Genomic DNA, 21,055 nt, shown 5'->3' with positions numbered 1-21,055 from the left:
ATGTGGTTGGAAAGTAAATAAACCAGTAATTTAAATATATTTGCCTTTTGTCATTATTAATAATACAAAATTGATATTTTGAATTTATTAATCTCCTTCCTCTTCCTCTTCAACTTCCTCTTGTTTTTCCTCTACTTTTTCTTCCTCTCTCTCTCTCTCTCTCTCTCTCTCTCTCTCTCTCTCTCTCTCTCTCTCTCTCTCTTTCTCTCTCTCTGTAGTTGTTAATGTATGTGAATTTGGTTGCGTGAGAATATGGAGGGCATATTTACCTAGAAATTGTTTTTATAATCTGCCTGCTTTTCTTTTTTTCCTGAGGCAAGGTCCCTGTTGACTTTTTTTTTTAAGTTGGAAGTGGTTGAATTAGTTTATTCTAGTGGGTAAAAACTCAGTCAAGTGAAATTAAAGAAAATTAGGTAGTGAAATTGAGTACTTTATCTCAAATGTGTATATTCTCTTATTAAATTATATTGAACCAATGTACTATAAGCTTTGGGAATTTTGACTTTTGTTTGTCTTACTTTGTATGCTAAAATGCTCAAGTAGCTAGCCTTTGGGCTTCCAGGAAGTCTCTTTAGGCTCCCAGGTACTCTCTAGTTTTTGTCTTTTATCGTGTTATATCAGCACAGATATAACACACCACATCAGGATTTAATGTGTATCTGGGGGTTTTAACTCAAGTTCTTATCCTTGTGTGGCCAGTGCTTCATTCTGAAAACTTCTATCTCCTACTGAAATTGTCAGTATTGGTTTTCATTCTGACAGAACTCAGATTCAAATAAACAAGCCTCTGGTGATACCTAACAGGCATTCTTTAGGTTAGGTTGGCAAATTCTCACATGCCCCTGAGGGTTATCTTGGCATGGGTTATCTTGATATTGCTCTGTGCCTAATTAATCAACAGTATCCCATTTATATCTCCTGTAAAGGTAACTTGTGATGTATTTCTCTGAAAACAACTTAAGTGATGTTAGTGCCTTAATAATCTTCTAATAATTAGAAGGTTATTTCATTAACTAAATGATGCTAAGGTACATGATATAGAGTATAACTGCCCATGCTATTGAGTTTTATTTTTGACACTGGAGACAGAATTCAGGGCTTGTGCATCCTAGACAAGCTCTCTAGGCCCGTTGAATGATTTATGTTCTGAATTTTACCATTGTTATTCAACTAATATTTAATTGCATAAAAGCAAATCAGTAGCCATTTTCATTCAGATGAAAGTCATGTTAATACTAGTAGAATCACAAATAAAAAGGGATTTTTAACTATGTCTAGTCTTTTAGGAGGAAAAAAATCTACAAACATGTCATTTGCAAAGAGAATTATAGTTCTATGCTGTAAAATATGTACCTATAAATAAATTGAACTTTTCTTCCATTATTAAAACATATTTCTGAAGTGTCAGAGTGACTAACTACCAAAGGTTATCTTTCACTGGTGACTCCAATTTAAACAGATAAAGATATAAGAAAGATGCTCCAGATGGAGATAACTGAATAAGAGGAAGAATGATTGTGCACAGTCATGGTAGACTTGGAAAACAGGCGCATAATTGTTTTGAGAGACAACAGGAAAATTTACCAAATCATACAGTTCTGAAAAGCAGGCAAGAAAGACCCAGCTACTTCATTAATTATCATAAGAACTCATTTTTGAGAGCATATTGATTACCTTGCAGAGAGATTCTGAGTCAAGGAATTACAAAATTTGAAATTGAGCATAATAAATTAGTGCAAAGGAATCATGATTAAAATCTATTCAATGCTAAGCTGTGTTTTAGCTATTCATTTTCATATTTTAGGTTGTTTTTTTACAATAGGATAAAAATTAGATATTTCTAACAAATAAATTGTAAGTGCTGTAGCTTTAATTGATTGGGGCTATGAAAGTTGAAAGGGAAAATGAGTTATTTTGCTTCCAAATGTATTTAGTTTTGTAGACAAATATAATATTTTTAAAGAATATCTAGCTTGGTTATTAAATATAACAAGCTTCTGAATATGTGGATTGAGGTGCAAAATAAATTTATGAAGACTCAGAAAATTCAGAATTGATGCATACATGATCCTAACCAAAATTATAGAGAAGTTGTCTAATTTGTAACTGAACTAGCATACAACACTTAGTGAGACTGAGAGGCATGCAATTATATTTCAGCAGAGATTGATTGGCACTCAAAAGTATTGCAAGTATATAAGGAGACCAAACTTCCTTGATGAAATAGCAGATGATACTTAGTGTCTAGCAAGACAACAGAATGTCTAATTGAATGATGCACTGTTTCCTGTGGTAGATTAGTGAAGCTAGTACAAAAGTTTTGTCTTTGTATGCATCAGATTAGATTTAAGCTGCATATTCTTAATGCAGGATTAAAATGAAGGAACTTTTGTGTTTAATCCATTTCTCAAAAAGTTGTTCGACTATACAACTCTTTCTCAAAGTGTTATGTCTTTATCATGGAATGCTTTTTTTTTTTTTAATGGCTGATAGTGAAAGAATGAAAAAGGATGCCAAAGAAAATCAATTCAAGATCTCCCACGTGACATGTTTGTTGGCATTTCATCTGCCACAGATATTATGTGGTCTTGTGCAAAGTTAGCAGAAAGTAGAGACTGGAATAACAGAGGAGGAATGGGGGAATGAATAAGAACTGCATGATATGTCACTCTATACAGTGGCAATAATTTTAGTGTCTTGTGTTTCAGGGCAAAGGTCATTGAAGACAGGATAATATAATCTATAATTTCTATATTATGTACTCCTAGAGATGTAGCCATAAAACAGTTTAGGTGATTTCCTGGGTGCCTTTTAAATAATTTCTGTATCAGTTTTAACTATCAGCAGTGTATTCCAAAGAAACCCTTATAAAATCTGAAGAACCCTTTCTGCAGAATAGAACTGACATTAATGGTATAATTTTGTGTTCCTTGTATTTGTAGTTTTTGTGGTAGAAATAAAGTAGGCTCATCATATTCCCATATGTTCTTTTTATCATCCACTCTGTAAGTTTGAAATTGTAAATTTCATGCCTGTCAGACTTGCTGACTATTCTAATTCCTTGGAGGTATAGGAAATATGTTGTGCATCTTGGACTCCCAACATCTGGCTCATTCTCTGACATTTAGTAAATGCTTAATTGATGCTGTTTAGCATCCCATTATATGAGAGGAACACGAAGAGGACAGAGGGTTTTGTTGTGTCACACAAGTAAGCATTGCCCTCTACCTCCCTTCTTCTCTTTTGATTGTGTTTGCTTTCTGAAATTGTCATCCATGTGAAGTATGAATTTTGGTTATTATTAGAACTCCAGTCCCCCTTTCACCACAATTAGTCTCTACTCTCCATACAAGTGTCCTTCTCACTCTCCTTACATTCTTTTGCTATTCTTGAGACCCAGTAATCTAACTAAGATTGAATTTGTGACAGTGTGTTTAGAACTATTCACAGGATCCTTTCCTAGAATCCATTAGTAGTCAATAGTTTATCAAAGGGCATAGGGTCCCAATCAGGTCCTTCCTGATCCATAACCTACAGAGGATAGGGCAAGTCTTTTGTAGTTTCTTTGTAGTCAGCCTCATCTAATGAGAGGTTATCATGATTGCATTAGTTGTGCCATGCCTAGAAGATAGCATTTTGTAATACTTTTTCCTCCTTGTGTTCTGTTCTGTTTTGTTTGTTTGTTTGTTTGTTTTTTCCTCTCTGCTTCTCTTTTGTGATGTTTTCTTACAGGCACTCTCTTAAAAGTTTCACAAAAACATTTAAACACATTTTCCCTAAAATATCCATAGAACAAAGGGGTCAATTGAAATCAAATGCCTTACTGAGAATCTGGGCATAATAAATAGTTACTATTAATATCATTAGACTACTTTGTTGAAAGATAATCACCCAATGCGTTAGTTTTTATAATTATCAGCCTGAATAACTTAAATTATACATTATTAAATTTAATGGGAGTTCATCTATTTCCTTGCTGCTTTGCTCATACCACTAAAATGAAAGGCATCTAATGTTTTACAAGGTCTGTCCCGTATTCACTTATAGCTTGCACTGTCAGGCCACACCCATTCTTCTGTGCATTGATGTTATTTTAGTGGCCCATAAGAGAGAACAGAGGGAAGAAGGAGAGGTTAGTTTTGGTTCCATTTTACCCATGTGCACTCAGAGCTTCTGCAGACTATTTATATCTTTGCAGGCAGAGATGGGTGTGCTCTTGGCCTGCAACCTCATTGAGGGGAGACCAAGGGTAATGCTGAGCATCTTGCATTTCAGATCCTTATCAGTCTAGCCCAAAACCCATGTAGTTCAGACTTTGTCAAGGTTCAGTAATGTCTCAAGGTCTCTTGTGTTTAAATATATTGAGAATATTGCATTTGCTCATCTCTATTTCCTTTTCTATATTTATTTATTTTTTGTGTATTTATTTATTTATTTATTTATTTATTTTTATTATTCATTCCATTCTTTTACATCTCAAATTATTTCCCACTTCCAGGTTACCCCTTCACATGCCCCTCATCACAAAACCTCCTCCCTTCCCTTTGCCTCTATGAAAGTGCTCTCCCACCCATCCACCTCTCCTTTTAATTAAAGAAGTTGTGTCTCTCTGAAACATTAATGTTTCAATATATCCCCCACTCCAGATTTCTCTTCAGTGTTGCCTCAGGAGATATTTTTTTTCTAAAAAAACAATTTTGTGTAGGTCTCTTTCATTTTCTGTCATTGAAGCTACACCATTTTAATACATTGAAATATACCAAATTTGAGTGTGCAAATAGTCTATTATATTACTATTATTATTATTACAATAACTATTATTATTGTTGTTGCTGTTGTTGCCATCATCAAGTTGTTGTCTTTTTCTGTTCCTAGAATATGAGCTTGATTGGTTACTAGCATATCTCTTAATAGTAGCAACTAGAGCTGCATATGAAGCATGATTTATAAGATGTAGATTTTAGAAACATGGTAAATGAATAAAGGGACAAATGAGTTTTCTTCTCACAGTTGACTGACCCTACCTATTGTTCTGTATCTACAATGTTATGTGCTGCTGTTTTGAGCGTTTTCTTCATTTGTCGTATATTTCTTTTTGCTTATAGTTGTCTTTGGAATTTAAAATAACTCTATTTCTGTTTTCACTTACATTGTCAGAATTGGTGTTCATTAACTTCAACCACTTATCAGGAAATGATGCTTCAAGCCATCCTCTGTAGATCACCAATCTGCTGATTCTTAATGCATCCGTAAAAGTCCCCACAACTATCAAGTTTAGTTACTACTTCGGATATTATTTTCCTGGTTGACTACCCTTTCTTTTTATGTCAACATATAGTTTATAAATAGGGCTATAATACTTTTCTTAAAATAGCACCTGCCACAAGTTTGCCTGTACGAATGACTTGAGATTATCAAGATACCCTCTTCATCTTGATGAAAATTGATTCAGACATATCTCTTGGGAAGTCAGTTAAATTATATGGGCCACAAAAATTATTCTCTTTCTCAGATATACTTTGTTTTGAGCTACCTGACATAGGAACCCAGAGTTATATATTAATTCCTTAACAGTAAATGTTACAGGTGACAAAGTGAGTAGAAATTGAGAACCTTAAGCAATCACTTTGAGATAGAGAATAATACTTCAGTACTAGAATCTGAGTTCAGACAAGAAGATAATAGGAGATTGGAATCCTCAAGTCTCCTTGGTATAGAAAAACATTATTTGCTGTGAGTCCAATAAACATGTTTGAGAGTATTGTACATGTATATGTATATGCATAATAAGTATGTATGTGCATAAATATTCTATGCTACTTAGAACTCAGTCCTTATAGTTTTACTATAAATATCTTGATTAGATTTATTATAATATATCTCTTAATTCAGGGAACATACATTTGATTGGTGATTTAATTTCCTCATGGGTTATTCATGTTACTGTTCAAAGGGATTATATTGTATAACACATAGATGTGAGCATATTCTCTGATGTTTGAGAACTTTATTAATTTAGATTTTACATTTTTAACCAATATTAAATTTCTGTAAATTATTTTCACAGTAATAGAATAAAAATGTTGATATGTATGTCTTCTAACTTTGTGGTTATCTAATAGCTCTTGCTTGAAGTTTCTTGGGTGCCTGATCCAAAATTAAATAATCATATATGGGCATATGTAATTTTCTGTGTGTAGACGTTGGGGTATATGCATATCCCATCCTATAATTTTCTACTTATCTCCATGAGACAATATCTGTCACTGAACTGGGAAGCTTGCTGTTCCTAGGGTTTTGCCTACCCTCACCCTACCCATGAGCCTTTGTTTCCCTATCTGCACACACAACAGAGCTGACATTATAGGTCCCCAGTAAGCTTGGACTTTTATGTGAGCACTGGTGATGTAAAGTTAGGAAGTCTTCATGGTTGTGCAGAAATCATTTTACAAATGAGGGGCTCTGAATTTCAGTATGATTGTTCTTCTCTTCTCTGTACTCCTTCTTCAATGTGTACATTTAACTTTATAGCACACTATTCCATAATCAGCCACCAAACACAGAACTATTGCATATGCCAGCAAGATTTTGCTGAAAGGAACCTGATATAACTGTCTCTTGTGAGGCTATGCCAGTACCTGGCAAATACAGAAGTGGATGCTCACACTATCAAATATCTTGGAGATTAAGTTTATATTAAACATGAAATTAGTTATCAGAGGCTTGTAATTATATTCACTTATAAATACTTTTATAACTAGCTAATTTCTACACAAATACTTCTGAAAACTTAATAGATATAGATACATACCTAAAAAAACCAACAACTTAATTTATCAGTTTTTGTAATACTGTACCTGTCAATTTATAATTAAGTTCCATATTTTAATGTCATTATGAATTTATCTCTGTGATACTTTTCAGTATAAAGTAAAAAGTTTTTATTTGTAGTTTGCTAAATACATTATTTTAATTTTTAAGACTGATATTATATCATTTTATTTTCCCATTATTTCCTTGTTGTTAGTATACAGTAAGTTTGCTTTCTTAGAACTTTTAGGGCTTAGCCACATTAACCTTTGCTTTTCTATTATAAATATTATGATCTGTTTTCTATAAAGTACTATTTTTGGCTACACACTCTAAATTATAATATATTTATGTTAGTTTATATTTAATTAGATATATTTTATGTTTTTAAAAGGTTACATTTTGACTTGATGGTCAAATTGCAGAACCCTGTTGATGATGATGAAGAAGAAGAAGAAGAAGAAGAAGAAGAAGAAGAAGAAGAAGAAGAAGAAGAAGAGGGAAAAATCCTATTTGCAAGAAAATACTTGTCTGATATCAAGTAATATGACATTTGTGAAGAAGGTGATCATATGTATGTTCATATGTACACTCTCAACAGTTTTTATAAAGTTTTTGAATTAGACTATTGGTTTCTCTTTGAAAACCTGAAATTCAAGTACATACTGTGTAGAGTGTGCTGACTCCTATATTCGGAAAATTTTCCTGAGTCACAGAATTACAAATAATCCCTAACTACAAATGGTTCAAATCCAGAGATTCCATGAGGTATGTTATTGGAAGATGACCATAATTTCTGTGTGTTTCAAATCATGTTCCTTTTGCTTTTGCTTTTTTTGTATGCCATTCTACTACAATAAATCAATGCTTAAGTAAATTTATATTCTGAGTGCTAAATTCTCATAGCAAATCTCCACACCTGAGAGTAGTTTTAGGTAGTTCAGTCAAAGGTTTAAAAAAAATGTTATTTCCGGACATGTGTTGAAGTTGAATACTTTTCTGGTATTGATTTCTACTTTCTTTTCATTAGAAAGTAAGTTGTAGTTTGATTTATATCACTTAGTTTTTGTAGGGTATGCTTATAGACTAAATTATTCTTAATAGGGGATATTTTATGTTTACTTATAAAAAATATTTTCTGCATTTATTGATTCATTTTATGAACATAAGAGTTTAATATGGTTGATGGTGTATGAACAAATATACCACTGGGCATATATCCAGAAGATGCTCCAACATATAACAAGGACACATGATCCACTATATTCATAGCAGCCTTATTTATAATAGTCAGAAGCTGAAAACAAATTAGTTCCATTTCTTAATGCAACAGTGTTATTCTTGAGACTGCTGGAGCTGGAGTAATACAACTAGAAATGAGAAATCAGGCTAAGAGCTAGAATTTAGCATCTGTGCTCTTGCACATTGGTTCTGACGTTGTTTTCAATGAGAAAGTTGATTTTCTTTTTTTTTTTTTTTTGAGTCAGTATAATGTATTTTATTGTTAGAAACATGTAGATTATTTTTGTCCTTTGAAACTGATGGTTTCAAATTTAGCTGTACCAACTTTATATTATTCATGCCCTTTTTAACCTCTATATTTCTTTTTTTCCATGCTCACAATCTTCACAGGTTCTAAGTTTTTGAAAAGAAAGAGGCAAAAATAAATGAAAATGTAAAGATGACCCCAGCAATCACTCATTCAGTCATTCATAACTTGATAGTGTGTCTTATTAGGTAAACCATGCTGACATAAAACAAAACATCCTTCTCTTTGGTTCCCATGTGCTGGCATGACAGGTATATGTCACCACATCTACTCTTATCTGTAGGTCTTCTTTGTCATGTGACTAACCCCTGCTAATCAAGCACATTCCATATTCATGGAAAAAACTAAAAAGGAATAGGCAATATCTAACAATTTTTGATACGTACTTTTCTCCAATAATTATTTTTATTCATTTTATGTTCCCATCACAGACTTCTTCCCTCCTCTCCTCACAGTCCTACTCTTACAAATTCCTCTCCCCCATTGCCTCCTCCCTTTTTCCTCACAGAAGGGGAAACCCATTGCTTGGCTACCACCCTACCCTGGACATCTCATCCCAGCAAGACTAGGCATATCCTCTTCAACTGAAGCCCAGTTAGGCAGTCCAGGTAAGGGAAATGAGATCCAATGGTGGGGAACAGAGGCCAACATAGCCCCTGTTCCACTTGTTAGAAGTCCCATATTAAAGACTTTCTAGAATTCAATGAAAACGAAGGCACAACACACCCAAACTTATGGGACACAATTAAAGGAGTTCTAAGGATAAAGTGCATAGTAATTGGTGAGTTCTCCAGCTAATGATTTAAAAGTACACCTGAATCCTCCGGTAGTACTATATCCAGTTTTCTGAGGAACCGCCAGACTGATTTCCATAGTGGTTGTACAAGCCTGCAATCCCACCAACAATGGAGGAGTGTTCCTCTTTCTCCACATCCACGCCAGCATCTGCTGTCACCTGAATTTTTGATCTTAGCCATTCTGACTGGTGTGAGGTGGAATCTCAGGGTTGTTTTGATTTGCATTTCCCTGATGATTAAGGATGTTGAGCATTTTTTCAGGTGCTTCTCTACCATTCGGTATTCCTCAGGTGAGAATTCTTTGTTCAGTTCTGAGCCCCATTTTTTAATGGGGTTATTTGATTTTCTGAAGTCCACCTTCTTGAGTTCTTTATATATGTTGGATATTAGTCCCCTATCTGATTTAGGATAGGTAAAGATCCTTTCCCAATCTGTTGGTGGTCTTTTTGTCTTATTGACGGTGTCTTTTGCCTTGCAGAAACTTTGGAGTTTCATTAGGTCCCATTTGTCAATTCTCGATCTTACAGAGCAAGCCATTGCTGTTCTGTTCAGGAATTTTTCCCCTGTACCCATATCTTCAAGGCTTTTCCCCACTTTCTCCTCTATACCTCTCCTGGGCATATATCCAGAAGATGCCCCAACTGGTAAGAAGGACACATGCTCCACTATGTTCATAGCAGCCTTATTTATAATAGCCAGAAGCTGGAAGGAACCCAGATGCCCCTCAACAGAGGAATGGATACAGAAAATGTGGTACATCTACACAATGGAGTACTACTCAGCTATTAAAAAGAATGAATTTATGAAATTCCTAGCCAAATGGATGGACCTGGAGGGCATCATCCTGAGTGAGGTAACACATTCACAAAGGAACTCACACAATATGTACTCACTGATAAGTGGATATTAGCCCAAAACCTAAGATACCCAAGATATAAGATACAATTTCCTAAACACATGAAACTCAAGAAAAATGAAGACTGAAGTGTGAACACTATGCCCCTCCTTAGAAGTGGGAACAAAACACCCTTGGAAGGAGTTACAGAGACAAAGTTTGGAGCTGAGATAAAAGGATGGACCATGTAGACACTAGCATATCCGGGGATCCATCCCATAATCAGCTTCCAAATGCTGACACCATTGCATACACTAGCAAGATTATGCTGAAAGGACCCTGATATAGCTCTCTCTTGTCAGAGTATGCCTGGGCCTAGCGAACATAGAAGTGGATGCTCACAGTCGGCTATTGGATGGATCACATGGCCCCCAATGAAGGAGCTAGAGAAAGTACCAAAGAAGCTAAAGGGATCTGCAACCCTATAGGTGGAACAACATTAGGAACTAACCAGTACCCCGGAGCTCTTGACTCTAGCTGCATATGCATCAAAAGATGGCCTAGTCGGCCATCACTGGAAAGAGAGGCCCATTGGACACGCAAACTTTATATGCCCCAGTACAGGGGAACGCCAGGGCCATAAAAGGGGAATGGTGGGTAGGGGAGAGGGGGTGGGTGGCTATGGGGGACTTTTGGTATAGCATTGCAAATGTAAATGAGCGAAATACCTAATAAAAAATGGAAAAAAAAAAGTACACCTGAAAGCTCTAGGGGAAAAAAAAAAAAAGAAGCAAGCACACTCAGGACTGAAAGCAACTAATTAGAAACAAAGAGAACAATACAAAGAGTCAACAAAACCAAGAGCTGGTTCTTTAAGATAGCCAATAAGACAGGCAAACCTTTAGCCAAACTAACTAAAATGCAGAAAGACAGTATCCACATTTTTTACTCTATATTTCAAAGATTATCCTCATTCTTTATTTTAACCTGTAAAGTGAGGAAGGTATAATCACTGATTCATATTTTGTTTCTGAATTGTCAAAAACTCAGAATAGTGCCTAAACTGCATAATTTCTAGCAACATACATTCATGAGCCAAGGTGATTACATTAATTGGGTCACTTTTTCAAAACGTTTTGATCACCTATGGATCTGTAAAAGAACAGTGCTGACAACAGCTTACCCAGTTAAACCTTCCCTTCCTGGTCTCTCATGCTGCCATCAGCACTAGAGCAGATGTTTGTCATTAGGTTATGGCTATTGTTTGCCATGTGATGTGAACGGGAAGATAGTAAGTCTTACTAGGTGAGGCTGTACAAGAGATGCCCAAAAGTTTCAGGATTAATATGTTCCCATGTATCTCACAAAACACAAATTTTTGAAAATTAGAGAAAAACATTATATGTATGATACATACAAGTCTTTACATACATATGTAAATATGTACTTAACTATTATGAAAGAATAAAATTATTAGTGATAGTTTTGGTGTTTTGTTTACTTTGGTTTTGTTAGAGTATCTTTTATGTTGCCTGATTTGTCTATGACAATGTGGGATTATGTTAAAATGATCAATATCTATGAAACAGTGCCAAGTTTTTCTCTTTCAATCAATGAAATCAAAATTATGAACTTTAAATTTTTTAATACTTTAGAATGAAAATACATTATATAAAATTTAGAAATGAGAGAACAGAGCTATGCATTTTTTCACCAAATGACCAACTTATACATAGGTCATAAAATTTTTATAAACCAGTTTTATAAACTCAATTTTTAATTGTATACCATTTTTCTATAATGGATAGGTGAGTTGCAGTTACTTTAACTATAGTGGGTAGGTGATGCACAGAACAGGAGCATCGGGTAGTATGGGACAGGTTGCACAGCCTTTCATCCATCTGCATATTTTAGTTCACTGTGAATGACTCAGGTTTTGTTAAAAGGATAATAAATAGAAGAAATAAGCAGGAACATACGGCACTTGGAGCAAATGGTGTAAATAAGTTTAAGAGGAAATTAGACATTTTTATTGCAAGTGAATGTTTCACTGACAGTGAATTAAAGGAATAAGAAATCAAGGAAGAACTTGAAGCTGATGAGTCCTCTAGGGCAGGGACATTGGACTAGTGGCCTTTTTCTACTACCCTGCTGTTTCGCATGTCTTACTGGAAGAACCTGTGTTTTAAGATAATTATGTACAGTCAGAGAAATAGTAACAGCTGCATTTTGGCAACTTGGCATGCAAACTCTATTCAGGTCATGTAAGCTTGAATTGATGAGATACATGCGACAGAGTGACTGTCAACAGCTTCTGGTTGAAGGCTCTAATCGGCATTGTGGAAGTTAATGAAGGTACGAAGATGCAATGCTGTCTGAAATGAGTGGCTCGAGGGTTTGCAATCCAGTAAAACTGGGGATTTAAATCACAGTCATGATGTAACTCAGAGGACACATATCTATAGGGAGCATGGCATAGTTAGCTAGTCTGATTTCTCAAGCCAGTTATATTTTTAAGTTTCATTTAGTGGGGCAAGAACAATTCAAATGGAAACAGCTGCAAATGGTATATAATTGGGTCAGGATGCTTTGTTGTCTGGATTCTCAGTTGCTTGTATTGGCTTTTGAAAAGGTCATTATGAGAAAAGGGATCTGAATAGCAAAAGGATTCCAGCTGGTTAGCTATTATTTTAATTATGTAATGGAATCAGCTATTTCTCTGCCAATAGCTGATGTTACTTATGGAAAAGTTATTCAAAGACTCTAAATACACCCATTTTGTTTTGTTTCCACTGTATGTCACAGAATTGTTAACCAAAGTTGTTATGTGTTTAAAACTATTTATTTTCTTTTATTTGTTTCCATTCCCATTTGTACTTACCTAGAAAGTAATAGGCCGCACTTTCCCCCAGTCTCCAGAAAAGAAATGGATGAAAAAAAAATAAAACCAAACCCAAGATTTTCTTTAACATATTTAACTATGAGTTGCAAATTCTAGTACATTTAACATATTGAGAACCTTTACCAGCAATGAATGTGGTGTAAGACTTTTTGGATGGGTTGTATTAAGGATGGCAGGAGAAATTAATATATTTAACAAATCAATTTAGTAAGCAGCTAATTGAAAGTTAACAATTACATGTGAGAATGATGGACAGAGTGGGAAGTGCATTGGTTTTTGCAGAGGGATCTCAGCCCAGCATCTTTTATTATAGCACCGAATTGCTTTGCATAATTATAACAGTATGACTATGCATTAAGAATAATGGGATTAAATAATGCAGAAAGAGACATTTATTTCCTGTTTCAGTATATGGGCTATAGAATAGCCATTTAGCCCCAGAATTTTGGAAAGTAGAGTCGACTATTTAGATGAATTTCACTGTTTTCCTTTCCTCCTTCAATATAGTCCAAATAAACTTTCTTCTCCATTTTGAGATTTCAAGGTCCCCAGAATTACATTTCATTTTTTCCCAGAAATCTAAGTCCTTCCCAGCCTGAGTTGACTTCCCAACTGACTAAGTTGTTTCTCACACAGGAAGTCCTCAGTTTGAGGCTCTATCATCTTATCTTCATGTTGACTTCTAGAAATGTTGTCTATTTTCTTAATATTTCCAAAAACTACTATAAATGTACAGTTAATTTAAAGATCCATTTTTGTTCTAGATACATATTTGTCTATAGTGACTTGATTTGGAGATAATTTCCTCTGTAAATATGAATATATGTGATTAATTATGAAAAATTTGAATAATTCCTGCAAAATATTATTTATGTATGTGTATGTATGTATTTGTTCTCTATAATAATTAGTCAATAATATTTAGAAAAAAGACCCTAAAGTGCATTAGTATATTCATGTATATTATGACCCATCAGTTGTGAAGCATTGATAAGCTTTTCTGATGAACTTTGATGACTCTGAGAATAGAAATCATCAGCTTAATATAGAAATGATAAACAAGTAAGTGGAATATAAAAATTAATCTCTTAATTTCTAAGATCTAAACCAAGTACTTTACCCAAAATTTATATTAGATATTAACAATGACATAAGAAACTAACCATGAATGCTAGTTTTTTCCTTTAATTTAGCTGCATCAAGAACAATATTTTCCTTCAATTTTTGCTACTTTGTTATCAATAAAACCAAGATGAAACACTATTTGTCTGCTTAGATAAACTTCCAGTATATTCATGGAAATAGAATGATCTTAAAATGTCATTCTATTACTTACCTGCATATAATATATAATATAGGGATTGTTACAGTGTATTATACACAATGCATGTGCATATAATGTATATATTATCATAGACATAAATGCAATGTGTATTCAGTCAAAAACTACAAATATAGTTAGGAAATTTATATAATCAATAGTTCATCATGCAATTGGCCTGTTAATTTTCCTCTTCCTTTTGTTCATCAAGGTAATATGAAGGTCTTTACTACTGAATTAAAATAGGGAAAAAAGTAAATAAGTGAGTTTTATTTTTGTTTCAACATGTAGGCATTAGTAATCTCTGTGGGGGTGGATATAAGCAAGCGGCATAGATCACCACCACTTCTGTTTAATTCTTGTTAATTTAATTTTATTCTCAGAGCTGTTTCTTCACAGATTGTTTAGAAATATATGAATACACGGGGGAGGACAGAGCATCAGAGCTATAACATTAAACACGAGCATATACATTTCCAGAACTCATAAAGCACACAATGTGTTGAAGCAGCTGGAGTGTTCTGTTTTTTTTCTTCTGATAGCAGCTAGAAGACAGGAGGATGAGCAAAAGTGGCAGTTGGGTGCTAATGAAAAAATAAAAAGCATCAAGTCGTGGAAAGTATTTACTGTGAGTAGGTCTGAGACTGACACTTGTGATCGCGATGTACCTCCTTTGGCAGGCAAAGCCGTGATTTTGAAACTTAGGTGACTAGGTAATATGCAACAGTGTGAACTCCTCAGAAGACATTTCACTAGCATAAGGATTTTTCTACTGTGGAAATGATGCTGAATATTGATGTTTAGAATATGAATACCAGTTTGGTGTGAACAGCTGTATGGTTGGCTCACTAAGGAGGGAGAGTGGAGATGGGATTCTGGGAGAGAATACAAGGAGAAAAGCAAAAATACAGGAGCATTGGAGGAGGAGTATTGGAACCTAATAGAGTGGATAATCCTATTATATGTATATATATATGAAAGTGATCTACATGAAACCTGCAAATAACATGGGGCACAGAGTCTCCAGTGGCTACCACTTGTCACTAAATGTAGCTTCCAGTACAAGAATGGGGTTACACCTAATTGAGTTGTCAGCCAAGGGAGTTCCATGGAAATCCTCAAACAACCCATGCTAATACAAAGACTGTGCTTATCCACAAACTGACATAAAGTCCCCATTTCTGAAGATAATAACTACAAAATTCATTAAAAGTAGAGATGGCTAGTCATGCCTACATAGAGCTGTCACCCCCATGTACCAAGGTATTTGGTACAGGAACATACTCCAAACAGTTTCTAAAGACGAACACAATCACTAAGCCAACCACAAGCCCATTGTCTCCAGTGGTATGCTGCCTGCAAGATATGCAAAGGCAATGGTGGCACAAAGTTTGTGGGAGTAGCCAACAGATATATGATTTGACTTCATGAGATGGAACATATACCTATCACTGATTGGGTGACCATGAACCTGAGATTAGATAGCCCAGGGACCTAGAGTAAAACAAAATAATAATTGTTTTAAAATTTTAAAAAATGTAGCCATGAACTGACTCCTAACAATATTCTGAAATTTGCTCAGCCATCATCGAAGAAGCAACCTCCTGCTGCAAATGGGAACAAATACATAGACTCAGACCCAGACTTTATTCAGAGAATGAGAAACCTTGCAACATTTAGCTCTAAATGGTACATCTCCATCTAAATGGTACATTTCCATCAAATTCCTCCCCTCAGGACTCAGGGAACCTCATGGAAGAGGAGGAAAAAAGAATGTAAGAAGAAGAGACGATGGGTGATACCAAGAAAAGCAAGAACCTTTACATCGACATGATCAACGCAATATGAACTCATGCAGGCTGAAGTAGCACGCATAGGCCTGCATAGGTCCGTACTAGGTCCTTTGTGTTTATATCATGCTTCCAGTTTATTGTTCTCCATGACAATCATAAGTATATGAACTAGTGGGCCTCTAATTCCTGTGGCTTCTCTAGGGCTTTCCCTGCATCTGTTTGTTTAGTTTGTTCACTTCTGATGTGTTAGTTTTTGTTTTATCATATTGTATTTTATTTTATTCTTATCCTGTAGAAGCCTATTTTTCAATGAGAGACATAAAAAAGGCACAGGGAAGGGTAATAGAATGAAAGGGAACACCACCAAAGTTGAGAAATACGGGGACAGAAGAGCAAATATTACTTTCTAGTAACCTTCAAATATGATATGAAAGTTACTAAATTTATGCTGTAAAATATTTACTAATTTTGGTATGCAGATTCAAGACATGTCAAATATATGCTATAATCCTTTGCCCAAAATACGTGAAGATATTATCAATGGATACTAATTAGAGCCATAATAAATACTGGATTAACATATGAAGATTATACTGAGATAACTGTTCCTTACACAGAAATGTGCTGAATGATAGGGTGTACATACTTTTATTTTGGGAAATATGTTATTAGTTTAGTATCTAATGTGTTTTAAAGTGCAATAGTTGCAATATAAAATAATAGAAAATGGTACCAGAAAAAAGTGAGAAGTTCACAGTGAAGAGAAGAAATAATCTTGCCAATAAATGAAAGGCAGAAAATATATAAATGTTGAGATTTTTCAATAAGTTTATTCTCTGAATTCAAATCCTGGTTTCAAATAGGATTTGTGCTGGACTCCAGGCTTGTGTAGAGAATATGGAAGGAGAAGACTGTGAGCCAGACATGTATAATATATCTTTATGAAATGTAGGTAGTCCCTTGCTCTGAATCTTTGCTAGTTTTCATTCAGCTTCTTTAAACAATTCTTTTTCAGTGGACTAATGTTGGAAACCCGGGCTGAAAAGAGAGAGGAACTAGGTGGACGAGAGAGAAATGGAGTCAAGAAAAGGTTCTGATCAAGGCTCAAATGTTTAATGGTGAATGCACATATAAAGAGGGTGGGGGTGGGGGTGGGGGTGGGGCATTCCCACCAGTTCATCCTTGGAGCCCAGCTGCAGGTGACCACGTGCAGGATAGGGTGTAGTCTCAGGAATAACTTGGTGGCCTCCCAGCAGGTAGCAGTATCTTGAAGAGAAACAGTGAAGGTGGCTGAACAATACAGTGATCTAGGAAGGCAGGCTCCACCCTAGGTAATCTTAGTGGCAGCAAAGTCGAGGTCTTGCTCAGCCAGCTTCAGTCTTGGGGGAGGTTACAGACTAATATGATTTTTTTTTGTTTTAATATGTTATTGTTTTTTTTCAATATCCAGAAAATAGATTTAAGGAATAACAAAATAAATTTAGAATGGGATTTATTTAGAAAACACTTGCTTGTCTAGTGTAACTTAACTGGTATTTATTACTGTGTATTTGAAATTTATTTATATTTTATCCTATACCTTGAATACTACAAGGGACAATATTCCATGGGCTACTTTCTTTGTATGTTTTTTATGCATATTTTCAATATTGATTTCAAATTCTGCAGATTTGTTCTGAAATATTAATATTAATTATTAATATTAATTAAAGTCAGGCAACAGAGTCAGAAACACTCTCTGCTGCTATTACTGTTAGGGTTCCCACATGAAGACACAGCTACACAATTGTTACATATGTGCATAGGGCCTAGGTTTACTCCATTCATGCTCTTTACTTGGCAGTTCAGCCTCTATGAGTCCCTCTGGTCCAAGGACATTTGATTCTGTAGGTTTTCTTGTGGTATCCATGACCTCTCTGGCTCCTTCAATCTGTCGTCCCCCTTCTCCAGGATTTCCCAAGCTCCTCTTAATGTTTGGCAGTGTACCAATTTTTATTAGTTACTGGGTGAAGCCTCTCAGGTAACAGTTATGCTAGGCCTTCAATCTTTATAGCAGAATATCATTAATAATGTCAGGCTGGGCTCCCTCTCATGGCAGGGCTCTCAAACTGGGCCAGTCATTGGTGGGCCCTTCCCTCAAATTAAGCTCTATCTTTTACCCCTGCACATTTTGCATGCAAGAAAAATTGTGGGTCTAAGGTTTTGTGGCCGGGTTGGTGCCGAATTCCCTCCATTGGAAGTCTTGCCGGGTTGCAGAAGATGGCCAGTTCAACCTCCATGGCCCCAAATGCTAGAAGTCTTAGCTAGGGTCACCCTCATAGATTCCTGGGCATTTCCATTTCCGGAGGTTTCTATCTTGGTCCTCCTCAATCCAATTGTCTCTGTTACTACTCTCTCCCTCCGTCCTCTATCCCCCCTCCCCCATCAGCTCTCCAGTTCCACCCTCACTCCCTGCCCCTTACCCAGTCCCCTGCTTCCAAACTCCTCCAACGTCTAATCTACTTCTGTTTCTCAGTGACATTCAAGTGTTCCCACTTGAACCCTTCTTGTTATTTAGCTTCTTTTGGTCTATGCTCTGCAGCATGATTATCCTGTATTTAATGACTAATATCCACTTGTAATAAAGTACATAGCATTTTTGTGTTTCTAGGTGTGGGTTTCCCCACTCAGGATGATCTTCTCTACTTCCATCCATTTGTCTGCAGATCTTGGTGTAATTCTAACAAAGAAAGTGAAAGATATGTTACAACAATAACTTCAAGTCTTTGAAGAAAGAAAATCAAGAGGATATCAAAATGCAAAAAGATCTCCCATTTTTCATAGATTGGTAAGATTAACATAGCGAGAATGTCCATAATCTCAAAGCAATCTATTGATTCAACCCAATTCCCATAAAAATTCTAACAGAGTTTTTACAGACTTTGAAAAATCAACACAGACAGACAGACAGACAGACAGGGACACACACACACACACACAAACACATGCACAAGACCAAGCAAACAAACAAAAATACAGAGTAGCGAAAGCAATACTGTACAATAAAAAACCTTCTGGAGTATCACTATCCTTGATTTCAAGCTGTATTACAGATAATAAGACAAACAAACAAACAAACAACAATAACAACAATACCTCAGAGTACTGGCCTAATGCAAGACAGTGTGTTCAATGGAATCAAATCAAAGAACCAGAAGTAAATTCACACCTGTTGACATTTGATTTTTTTTTGACAAATAAGCCAAAAACTTCACAATGAAAAAAAAAAAAAAAAAACAGAAAAAAGAGAAGATCATCTTCAACAAATGGTGCTGATCTAACTAGATATAATTGCATGTAAAAGAAAGCAAATAGATCCATATCTATCACCTTGTTCAAAATTCAAGTTCAAGTGGATCAAAGACCTCAATATAAAACTAAACCTGGTAGAAGAGAGAGTGGGAAATATCATTAGATGCATTGGCGCATGAGACAACTTCCTGAACTGAACACCCATAGCTCAGGCTCTAAGATCAACAATAAATAAGTGGGACCTCATGAAATTGAAAAGCTTTTGTAAGGCAAAAGACACTGTCAATTGGACAAACAAAACATCAGTCTATAGAATGGAAAAAGATTTTCACCAACTCCACATCTGACAGAGTGATGACATTCAAAATATATAATGAACTCCAGGTACTACACCTCAAGGAAACAAATAATCCAATTAAAAAGCGAGGTACAGCTCTGAACAGAGAATTCTTTTGCGGGGGGGGGGGGGTTGAGACAGGGTTTCTCTGTATAGACCTGGCTGTCCTGGAACTCACTTTGTAGACCAGGCTGGCCTCGAACTCAGAAATCTGCCTGCTTCAGCCTCCTGTAAACAGAGAATTTTTTTTTTCATTTTTTATTAGGTATTTAGCTCATTTACATTTCCAATGCTATACCAAAAGTCCCCCATATCCACCCACCCCCACTCCCCTACCCACCCACTCCCCCTTTTTGGCCCTGGTGTTACCCTGTACTGGGGCATATAAAGTTTGCGTGTCCAATGGGCCTCTCTTTCCAGTGATGGCCGACTAGGCCATCTTTTGATACATATGCAGCTAGAGTCAAGAGCTCCGGGGTACTGGTTAGTTCATAATGTTGTTCCACCTATAGGGTTGCAGATCCCTTTAGCTCCTTGGGTACTTTCTCTAGCTCTTCCATTGGGAGCCCTGTGATCCATCCATTCTTAACAGAGGAATCTCTACCATCCAAGAAGCACCTAAAGAAATGTTCAGCATCTTAGTCATCAGGGAGATGAAAATCAAAATGACTCTGAGATTCCATCTTACAGCTGTCAGAATGGCTGGGATCAAAAATTCAAGTAACAGCATGTGCTGTAAAGAATGTGGAGCAAAGGGAATACGCCTCCATTGCTGGTGGGAGTGTGAACTTGCACAAGCACGGTGGAAATCAATTTTCTGGTTTTTCTGAAAATTGGGAATAGATCTACCTCAAGACCCAGCTATATGACTCATATACCCAAAATAAGCTCCACCATACCACAGGGACACCTGCCCAACTATGTTCAAAGTAGCTTCCTTCCTTCCTTCCTTCCTTCCTTCCTTCCTTCCTTCCTTCCTTCCTTCCTTCCTTCCTTCCTTCCTTCCTTCCTCCCTCCCTCCCTCCCTCCCTCCCTCCCTCCCTCCCTCTCTTTCTCTCTCTTCTATCCTTCCCTCCCTCCTTCCTCCCTTCCCCTCCACGGCCCCCTCTCTCGATACCAGCTTGTTCTTTTATTTGGTGATTTACTGAAAGCACTGGTTGTATGACTTACTTGTTAACCATGACTTCACTTGCTTCCTGAAACAAAATGACCTGGAGAAATAGTGGAAATATTTTGTCATGGCTGTTAACAACATGCTTATTGTCATGTGTGTTTCTGTAGTATGGCATGTTTATTTTTAGCTTTTAGGAGATTCTCCACAATGATCTTCAGAGTGGCTGCACCAGTTTGCACCCCTAGCATTAGTGAGTGTGTTTCTTGTGTTTTACCCTTCCTCTTTTCTTCTTTTTTAAAAAATTAT

This window comes from Mus musculus, chromosome 16, assembly GCF_000001635.26.
Source record: "Mus musculus strain C57BL/6J chromosome 16, GRCm38.p6 C57BL/6J".
Taxonomy (NCBI): Eukaryota; Metazoa; Chordata; class Mammalia; order Rodentia; family Muridae; genus Mus; species Mus musculus.
The sequence above is the reverse complement of the archived record's forward strand: the minus strand, read 5'-3'. Positions refer to the sequence as shown.